The sequence below is a fragment of the Ailuropoda melanoleuca genome, chromosome 14 (assembly GCF_002007445.2).
Source record: "Ailuropoda melanoleuca isolate Jingjing chromosome 14, ASM200744v2, whole genome shotgun sequence".
In the NCBI taxonomy this organism is placed as follows: domain Eukaryota; kingdom Metazoa; phylum Chordata; class Mammalia; order Carnivora; family Ursidae; genus Ailuropoda; species Ailuropoda melanoleuca.
In genome coordinates this window covers 21416012-21427228 of record NC_048231.1, presented here as the reverse complement: position 1 = coordinate 21427228, position 11217 = coordinate 21416012, and positions in this window count along the sequence as shown.

Genomic DNA, 11217 nt, shown 5'->3' with positions numbered 1-11217 from the left:
GGGGGGTTGGTCCCACCTGATGGGGTTTTTAGATATAGGTGAGGTTCAATGAGGTGGAGTCTGGAGCCAACGACCAAGAAAGAATACTTGATACATCTTTGGTGAAAAATGGTGGTTTATGAAAGCACGGGGATGGGACCCGTGGGCAGAAAGAGCTGCTGCCCCCGGTTGTGAGGGATGGCTGATCACATACCATGGGTTGGGGGAGGTGAGGAAACAGGGAGGTTGGGANGAGCCAACGACCAAGAAAGAATACTTGATACATCTTTGGTGAAAAATGGTGGTTTATGAAAGCACGGGGATGGGACCCGTGGGCAGAAAGAGCTGCTGCCCCCGGTTGTGAGGGATGGCTGATCACATACCATGGGTTGGGGGAGGTGAGGAAACAGGGAGGTTGGGAAACTTCCTGGAGGCTGCAGATTATAAAGACATTTAATTGTATTTACATTCCCTTCTGGAAGCTAGGTTATTGACAGAAATGCTTTGTTCTTGTAGACTGCTAAGACATTTGTGAACTGAGGGAGACTCAAGTCTTGCAGGACTGTGGTCTCTATAGATTATTTCTTTTTCCTTTAGGCAGCCAGGAGTGCCTGAGGAATGCCACACACATCCCGTGGCGGGGGGGGGGGGGGGNGGGGGGGGGGGGGGGGGGGGTGCAGGGCGTCAGTTTCTGCTTTGTCCCCAGCTTGCCTTCTGTTCCCTCATCACACCCAAGCAATACTGTGACCCCAGCTGCATGTTAACTCAACTCTGACACTCTCTACCTGGAGACAGCTTCAGATCCCTCAGGTGAAGGGCTCATTCCCTCAAGACTGCCCCCCCACCCCAGTCTGCTTCAGATGCTGGTCGCAAGCCCAAGTTGTTCCCTGTACTTCTAACCCATCAGCTATAACCCACTTACACCCTCCTCCGGTTGGTTCTATTAAGACACATTAAAAACTACAGAAGCTAAATAGATTTCAAGGTAGGCAGGCAGGAAGATTTCCACTGGCGATGCTGAGTGCGATGCTTGATGCTTGTGCTCCTCCACTGACAGACACCAACGGGCGCACCTGCCAGGCCCTCCCCTAGCATTTCAGGGCTCAGAGCGTGAGTACAAATGGAGGCCCATAAATCATGTCTCTAACAAACTCAAAGTTATAAATTAAGCAAAATATGTTCTATCCTCCTGTCAAAACAAACACATCTTCACAAAAAATGTGCAAAGTTACAATCATTTAACTGCAAATGGGCAAATATCAGACAGCTGAATTTAATTATTATTACACATGCCTGGGTGTTCTGTTGCGGTCGAGTTTGGGTGAGTCATAAAGACATATGGAATTCACAAATTACACATTAATTCCAAAATATTTATTTTTCTTGCCTTAATTTCAGCAATATCTCTAATTATGTTGTTTAATCAGATTTTCCACAAAATTTCTGTTCTATTGACAGTAGTGCCCAATTATGTGATTTTTTTCTTGGTCATGGAAGTTCTTAGATGGTTTTTTAATTCCAGTTTGGGGAAGCTACTCTGCTGAGGCTATAACAATTTGAATTGACATGAAGTTCTTACAGCATTTTTGATTAATATTTTCTAATTTTTAATGTGCCTTGTACCACAAATAATAAATTGCTTATGGACTGGCTCTGAGAAACACGGCAACCACTAGAGACATGGGCTCTCCCTCACTGAGATTCCAAAAGTGATGGAACAGGGCTGTGTATGGTGATGTCCTTCCTAAGAGTGCAGCATGGAAAGGGGGGAGAACTTTATTGCAGAGAAACCTGATGAACATTGCCTCAGCCAAGTGATCAAGGTCAACATCAACAATGGTGAGTCATATTGGTCATATGTACCCTTGATATGACATGGTGGGGAGGGCCCTTCCCCTCTGTGGTCTTCCTCACAAAACCCATCACCTCAGTCTAGTCAAGTCCCAATTGAGGGGCATTCAGCAAAATGCTCTATCAGTATCCCTCAAAATTGTCAATCTCATCAAAAGCAAGGAAGACCTGAGAAGCTGTCACAGGCCAGAGGTGCCTAAGGAGACATGATTAAATGTAATGTGGTACCTTGGGTGGGATCCTGGAACAGAAAAAGGACATTAGGTAAAAAAGGAAAACTGAATGAAGTATGGACTTTAGTAAACAAAAGTGTATCAGTACTGGCTTAAGCATTGTGACAAATGTCCCTTAGGAATGTAAGATGTTGGGCCACCTGGGTGGCTCAGTCTTTTGGGTATCTGCCTTCAGCTCAGGTCATGATCTCGGGGTCCTGGGATGGAGCCCCACATCAGGCTCCTGGCTCAGTGGGGAGTCTGCTTCTCCCTCTCCCTCTCACCCTCCTCCCCTCCCCCTGCTTGTGCACGCTCTCTCTCTCTCTCGATTGCTCTCTGTCTCAAATAAATAAATAAAATCTTTTTTAAAAAGGATTGTAAGACGTTACTAATAGGGGAAACTGGGTGCAGAATATATGGGAACGCTGCTATCTTCACAAACTTTTCTGTAAATCTAAAACTAATCTAAGATTAAAGGTTTATACATTTTTTTAATGTAATAGAATGTGTCAGAAGGACAAAAATGGCCTCAGATGAGGTCTCCCAGCAGGAAAGGAGAAGCTAAGAAGACACTCACCATAGAGAAGGAGAAGATGGTTTTGTGACACAATCATCTCAGGCTCAGACTGTTCTAGGAGAGACCTTTCCGGGCACAGTAGGTGCTGATTCATCTTGCTTCAGCCATCCTGATGCCATGGACATACTTTGCAGGAAATAGCCATGTGTATGTCACCAAGAGCCATCCATAAGCTTGGGAAGCTCAGGCCATTTTCCCTATGAGCGAGCCACCATGACCAAATCGGAAGGAGCGTCTTCCCCCCCACCCAGAACGGGGCGCCGTATCAAGCAATGGCCACCAGGGGGCGCCTGAGGCCATCAAGAGACCCAGGCCGAGCGCTCCGCAGTCTGGGACACGGACCTGGAAGGGTGTGTGTCCGAGATCCGGCTCCCCTGGAAAGTAGCAGGCAACAGGAGAACCACGCCTTTGATTTGCAGGTCATGTGTAAGGATCGTCAGGCCGACTGAGAACACACCAGGTGTGCACGGCCATCGTCACAGCCCCGAATAAACTGCAGTACAACTCATTTTAATTTCTCAACTCTGTGCCAGCCTCTTCAGTAAGAGCAGGCAATTTAATCTCATCTATTAGAGGTTACGTTTTCTTCAGTCTAATAAAGCAAATCTTTCTGGTTGCTTTGGTTTTGTTTTGGTTGCCTCCACTTGAAAACTGAACCAATCCAAGATCTAGGCGCCCCCCCCCCCCCATCCCCGGGGACATCTTAAATTCAGGGGAAGTTGCCATCACAAAGAGTCCGTTGGTGGGGTGCGGGGGGGGGGAGCCATCCCTGGTCCCTGATCTCCTGCCCTGTTCTCTCAGCCCAGCAGTGGCTCTGAACTCCCCTTGCCAACCTGGCTCACAAGTTGGCCCGGGGACACAGAAGAGTCTGTGAGATTTCAGCCTCGTACGCTATGGCTGTCCACGCTCTCTGTTCCCGGCAACCAGCCTGCTGGTTCTCAGGTTCCACTTTCCCTTTCCTTGGGCACAGAAGAACATTCAGATCCTCTCCACGCCGGAAGGCGCAATCAGGATCCTCCTGTGACTAGACGCTCTGTGTCCCCATTTTCGCAGCCACTCTATACTTCCTTATAGGAGGAGAGAATCTATGGGGTTTATGACCTCTCAGAATCCATACATAAAACTCTCCCCCACTGCTGTGAAGGCACTAGGAGGTGGGGCCTTTAGGACACGATTAGGTTTGGAGAGGTCAGGAGGATGGAGCCCTCTTAAAGGGGATTGGCGCCCCTTGAGTGTCCCCCAAGAGCTTTCTCCCTCTCTGCGCTCCGCCCTGCGTGGATACAGTGAGAGGTCCGCAGGCTGCACCCTGGAAGAGAGCTCTCACCAGAACCCACCTGTGCAGCACGTGGGTCTCAGACTTCCAGCCTCCAGAACTGCAAGAAGTAATAAATTCCAATTGTTGATGAGTCTCCCAGTTTATGGTATTTTGTTAGAGCAGCCCAGACAAACTAACACAATATCTCAAAAGGCCCAAGCAGAAAACGAGGCACAAAATGTCTTTATTTCAAACCCTTCAATTCAAGGAAGGAATTTTTCTCCTGTCCTGGACGTTCCTCGTGACTGCCAGCAGCCCACCCCACACAGGCACACACTACACCAGGAGAGGTGTGTGTGGGGAGAGGGAGGGAGGGGGCATGGAGAACGCTCTCCCTCCTCTCCTCATGGCCACTCATCAGTTCGGCTGCAGTGATCAGGGGCTCCTTTTACCTCTCTCTTCCTTCCTGTTCCTGGAATAGGAAAATAAATTCTTTCCTCTGTGCCACATCAAAATCCATCCTGCCTTACATTAGAGTAGTAGAAATCAAGAACTTGGCATCTTTGTTTCGCCCTATAAATTGTTCCCACAGCTGCAGATGCTCTTTCCTTTAGCTACCAAATGAAGAAGAATGACAGCTATTCTTGGCAGGTGAAAAAGTAGCGCATCAATTAATACTTTAAAAGACTATCACCCCCAAAAAACGGTGGGGGCACCTGGGTGGCTCAGTTGGTTAATCGTCAGACTCTTGATTTTGACTCAGGTCATGATCTTGGGGTTGTGAGATCAAGCCCCACTTTGGGCTCTGTGCTGAGCTTGGAGCCTGCTTAAGAGTCTCTCTCCATCTCCCTCTGCCCCTTCCCCTGCTCTTGCTCTCTCTCTCTCTCTCTCTCTCTCTCTCAAAAGAAAATGTCTTTGACCCCTCTAATTGTCTACCCTGGTGCAGTGTGAAGTTTCCTCCCTTGCTCAAGAAGGAACATGGGAGGTGGCAGGGGAGGGTGGATCGTATTTAGGTCCCTTTGTCCTCCCCACCCCTCAGGCTCTTCTCCTTGGTGTTCTGCCTCTGCCCTGCTGTATCAGTCAGGGTTCAATCAGAGAAGCAGATTTCAAATGTGGGTATTTACATATATTATAGATATTTGTTACAGAGGTCTGATCTTACACAATTGTGGGAGTTGATTAAATACTCTGTCTTTGCATCTTATAATTAGAATTTGAAGTCCACAGGGCAGACCGGCAGGAAGGGAAGATGAAGTAAAATGGGGAAAGAAGAACGTTCTGGAGCCCACACAAATGAGCTGGGGTGCACAATGACAAGCTGAACCCACGTCAGTTCTTGCAGCCTCTGACTGTGATCATTGCTATGGGCTGAACTGAACTGTGTTACCCCCAAATTCATATGTTGAAATCCTCACTCCCACGTGATGGTTAATCTTATGTATCAACTTGACTGGGTCAAAGGATGCCCAGATTAAACATTATTCATGGATGTGTCTGTGTGGTTGTTTCAGGACAAGATTACACTTGAATGGGTAGACGTAGCAACATAGGCCCCCCCCCCCCATGTGCACAGGCATCCTCCAATCCGAAGAGGGCCTGAACAGAACAAAAAGAGGGAGGGACGAATTTTCTTCCTGCCTGCTTGCTTGAGCTGGAACATCCATCTTCTCTTGACCTTGAACTGGCATTTAGCCCATGGAGCAGCTTCCCCAGTTCTCAGGCCTTTAGACTTCAGACTATAATTACACTCTTGCCTTTTCTGGATCTCCAGCTTCCAAAGGGCAGATCCTGGGACTGCTCAAACTCCATAACTGCACTAGCTGATTCCCTGTAATAAATCTCCATGTGTCTATGTGTGTGTATATATGTATATATATTATATATATATATATCACTGTGTACATAACATTAAAAATAAAGTAATATATTTTATTATAATTATATTATAATTGATATGATATAAATAGGATATATCTATAAGTATATATATAGGTATGTATACACATGTATACACTTATATCCTACTTATATATTATATTATATATTTTTTATATGTGTGTGTGTGTCTTACTGTTCTGTTTTTCCATTTCCAGAGAACCCTAACTAATACACCCCAGCACCTCAGCATGTGACCATATTTGGAGATAGTGTCTTTAACAAGATAATTAAGTTAAAATTATTCATTAGGGTGGGCCTTAATCCCATATGGCTGGTATCCCTATGAGAAGAAGAAATTAGAATCCTAACACACACACCAAGGGAAGATGGACTGTGTGAAGACACAGAAAGAAGAAGCCACGTACAGGGCAAGGAGAGAGGCTCAGAAGAAAGTTACCCCACCAACACCTTGATCTCAGACTTCTAACCATCAGAACTTTGAGAAAATACATCTCTGTTGCTTAAGCCACCCAGTGTGTGGTATTTTGTTATGGTGGCCCTCGCAAACTAATACAATGACAGTGACATCCTCCAGAAACCAGAGCCCTTCTCCATGAAGCTCAAGGTCCCCAGAGCTGGAGATGCTGAAGGATTCAAGGAGAGAAGAACAGTTGCAGGTCCAGCTGCTTCTTTGCACCAATAGGGTGACCAGAAACATACCCGGACCAGAAACATCCAGAAAAGGAGACTGTGGAGAATGCAGGTCAGCCTAGACACGTTAGCATATTACAAAGCCAACATAATCACCTAACACAAAACGTAGCCACTTCTACCATTTCCATTACCACAGCAGTTCCCAGCTGGGGCTGACTTTGCCCCCGTGGGATGTTTGGCAATGTCTAGAGATACTTTTGGTTGTCACAACTAAAGAGTGGGCGGCCATCAGCATCTAGCCGGCAGAGGTCAGAGATGATACTCAATACTCTTCAGTGCACAGGGACCGCACAACAAAGAATTATCCAGCCCCCACATGTCCATAGTTCCAAGGTTGAGAAACCCTGCATTGCATCAACAAATCCTTCACATCAAGAATTTTAAATTTTAGCAGATGTATTGAAAACTGAGCCAGGGAAAGGGACACGGACAGTCACATCACACAGTGTCCAGCAGCGTACCATCACCTGTCTGCCTCTCGCCCTCTCTCCCTCCCTTGGCCCTTCACCCCCACCTCCCATGTCTCCTGGGGGCTCCAGATTCTGCTCCTCTCCTTTGCAGAGCACCTTCCTCCTTCTTTGAAATCTTGACATCATCCAATTCCCTGAAATTCAGGATCCCATCTTACACCCCAAGGAATTATCAGAATATTTTTCTTTTTTTTTCCAGAATATTTTTCTTAAATAATGTGACATCTCCCCCAAAGGGAAATTTGAGTGTTGAGACATAAGGTAAAAAAATTTTCTCCACCTTGAAATATATATGAGTATACTCATATACTCAGACCAAGATAAAAAATATGGAAGTATGTGACACAAAATATTGTGTCTGAATATTGCAATTGGAGTTGATTTTTCCCCCTTTTTCCTTATCTATATTTTCCATTTTTCCCTCACTGAAAAAAAAAGACATGGTTAATAAAGGAAAAAAGTATGTCTGTGGGGGTGATATATAACTATGTAAAGATTCTTACAAAATAATACCAAATGAATAAAGTATCAAATTAAGTTATATATACTATATGACTATTTTTAAGGTATGAAAAAACAAAACAAAACAAAGCCCAAAGGGAGTATGGAACAGCAACAAGAACAAATGCCTAGAAAGAAACACATCATGGTGTTTTATTCACAAAGCCAAACGAGAAATGACTCTTTTTCTCTGCTGCTGCTTTTCTTGATTTTTAAAAATTAACTCAATGTACATACCCAGTATAACCGTCTGACCTATAGTGTGGGCCAGACCTTCAAATATGATCTCTGTCCCTTTCATGATTAGGTTACATTATACAACAAAAGCGAAGAGATTCTTATGAATATAAGGCCCCTAATCAGTTGACTCTGAGTTAATCAAAAGGGAGATTATCCTGGGAGGACGTGACCTAGTCAGGTAAGTCTTTTAAAAGAGGGTTTACCATCCAGAGATTTGCAGCAACAGACTTTCTCCTGCTGGCCTTGAAGAAGCAATGAGTTTGTAGCCATGAGTTTTATAGCTTCAAGAAAATGAATTCTGCCAATATTCACGTGAGCTTGGGGGAGGACCCCCAGCTCTCAGACACCTTAGTCAGAGCCTTGTGAGACCCTCCCTCAGCAGAGGATTCATTTCCACCATGCTTGAGACTCCTGACACATGGAAACTATGGGATAATAAATGTGTGTCTTAAGCTGCTAAATTTGTCATAATTTGTTAAGCACCAACAGAAAACTAATAGACCCAACTAGGTCTCCAAAGAAAAATTACATTTTAATAAACAAATCATAGAATGGAAACCGAGAGATCTGGGTCTATGTCATCACCATTACCTACCTATGTGATCTTAAACAAGTCACTTCTCAAAGCATGAGGTTTTCAAACATGTAATATGACAGATAAAGGCTTGAAAATCTTATGATTCTAAAACTTGCCAAAATCAACTCTCAGTTACTGTGCTTTTCCCCCGTCTTGCTTATAATGGAGTCTTGTAGTGCTAAAGATAGGGAGCCCATTAGTTAGACTGTCAAAATCTTTTCATAATAAAGAGATTCTCTTTATAGCGGTACTTATTCTTCCAAACATGGCACTTGCCTCACTACAACCCAATTGTAATTTTAGAATAAAAATATATAGCAAAAATGCTTAAAATAAAATATATACAAACTAAAATGGCACAAAGGAATATTTATGAAAAGGGAGAAAGTCCAACAAAAGAAGGATTAAACTGGAATTGTGCTTCTTTGAATTCAGGATTGCGTTTTGAAAAGGAAGATTATCAGACAATGAAAGCAAGCAGGTCAACCAGAGGGAAGGAACCAGTGGGATTAAAGCAAGTATAACAGCATCTGAAACAGAGTATATGCTTCTACAGACCGAATTGTGTCCCCCCTCCCAAATTCACATGTGGAAGCCCTCCCCCTCCACGTGATGGTATTTGGAGATGGAAATCTCCCAAATGGGGTCATGAGGGTGGAGCCCTTTGCTGGGGTTACTGTCCTTAGAAGAAGAGGCGCCAGAACCCGACAGCATGCTCTCTCTCTCTCTCTCACTGGCATGGACACAGGACCCAGCAAAAGGCAGCTGTCTGCAAGAAAGCTCTCGCTGGAGCCTGACCACACTGGCACCCTGATCTCAGGCTTCTTGCCTTCAGAACTGTGAGAAATAAATTCCTCTGCTCAAAGCCACCCAGTCTGTGGTATTTTGTTATGTCAGCCTGAGCTGATGCATACATATGTATTAGGGGGGAAGGAAAAAATAGGATTGGAGATGGAGAGGAGGAGAGGGAGAAAGATGCTTGGTGGCCACAGAGAGGAGTTTGGAATTGATTGCCCAAGGTTATAGGAAATCCTTGTGACTTCTTGAACCAGAGAGATTGAGGAAAATGAGTCTGATGATAATCTCAACAAGTTTATGGGACATGAAGTTATGAGGGCCATGACCGGGACAGTGACCATAGAAATGGAATGGAGCAGACAGAACTTCCAGGAAACATTAAGTGACATGAACTGCCAGGACTTCAAAATAAATTCAATTGTTATTAAATAATGAACTCAGTCCTTAAACCTGACAAATGAGAAATTCTGATAAGAGGGAAATGGTGGGGATCTGGCCAATTAATGAGGAGGCATTGACAAAGGAACCTGGCCCTTTTTAATTGGGGGGGGGGGGCTGCCTCCCTTGCTCACCAGATAACCTCCCAAAGTTTTCTGGAGAATCAATAAAAAATTGAAAAAGTTGTTTGACCTTTTTTGGAAGGACTGCTCAAGAACAGAATACCCAGGTTGACTTCCTTAGTTGCCAGCTAATCAGTGCTGAAAATGCTGTTTCCAGTCTCCAGTTTTTCTCTCCCTTCTCTTTCTTTCTCATAAATCCTGTTTTGTCTTTATTTCCTGACTCAGCATAAGAATCCCTCCCTCGTATGTATGCACACCCTCCCCCTCGCATGCATTGTGTGAAATATAGAAATGTCTCTGAGTTATTCTGTGAGGCAAGGATGGACTTTTGCAGGACTCCTCCACTTTTGTGCTTGGCCCCGAAGTCAGGTGCCAGGCTGAAATACTGGGCCTACCTTCTGAGCTGTAGACTGGGGCAAATTTCTAAACATTTCTATGCCTTCGTTTCTTTGCCCACAAAAATAGGGATAACTAGAGCATCTCCTTTGTGTTATTACTGATAGAGGCTTAAATGACAAGGACACACATAAAAAGCAAACCCAGCTTCCCTGGATCCTCTCACCAATTACCCAACCAAAGCCCAAAGAACCAAATAGGTTCTTTCTAAAGCTCCCTTCCTAAGACATGGCATGTGGTGTTCTTCCTCATTGCAGGAAATATGAAACCTAATGTGTTCAACTCTAGGTGTGTCCTCGGCAGCCTTTGGCTGAAGGACATTGACAGTGCCCAGAAAATATTTGTTGAAGGAAGGAAGAAGTAATGGCTGTAATTTTCCTTTTTTTTTTTTTTTTTTTTTTAGATTTTAAAAAATTTATGTATTTGACAGAGAGAGTGTGCACAAGCAGGCAGGGCAGCAGGCAGAAGGAGAAGCAGTCTCCCCACTGAGCAGAGAACCCAATGCTGGAGGGGGGAGGGGCACTTGGTCTGGGAACCCAGGGTCATGACCCGAGCTGAAGGAAGAAGCTTAACGGACTGAGCCACCCAGGTGCCCCACACTGTAATGTTCTTAACCCAACATTCACTGATTGAATACATTGCCATCTACTAAGGAGTTAAGTATTCTGAATTTAATGGGAGCTCTAAGCTGTTTATCTCCACCTTACAAGTTTCACTTAATCAAGTTCTTATTGAAATACAGTTTTAATCCAGTCTCTCTCCAGAAGTGGTAGTTAACAAATCTATGAAAAAATTAGACCAAAAGATGCCTGTCCATTTATTCAGGGTATAAAGGTATCCTGGCCTTTCCTTCTACCTGGCATGAGTCCACGCTGCTTAGAAAGACTATACACCTCCAAAGTAAATGTCGCTTCCACCGATGAAACTTGGTGACCCCGAACACACACACAGCACGCCTACTCATAGCTTCGCTATTTTGAAAACTGTGCCCTGCAGTTGGGATCTACACTCCGAACTTTACGACAACTATAATTATAGAAAGTTTTATGTGTACATTCCAAGCTTACTTGATTACTAATTATGTACCTGCTATTTACCATCCTGGAAGTATAGTTAATACAATGAAGTATAAAGCCATTGTCCATTTACTCAAGGAGTTCCAAATGTACATGAGAAGATGCCAGGTTCTACCTCATGATACGGTGCAAC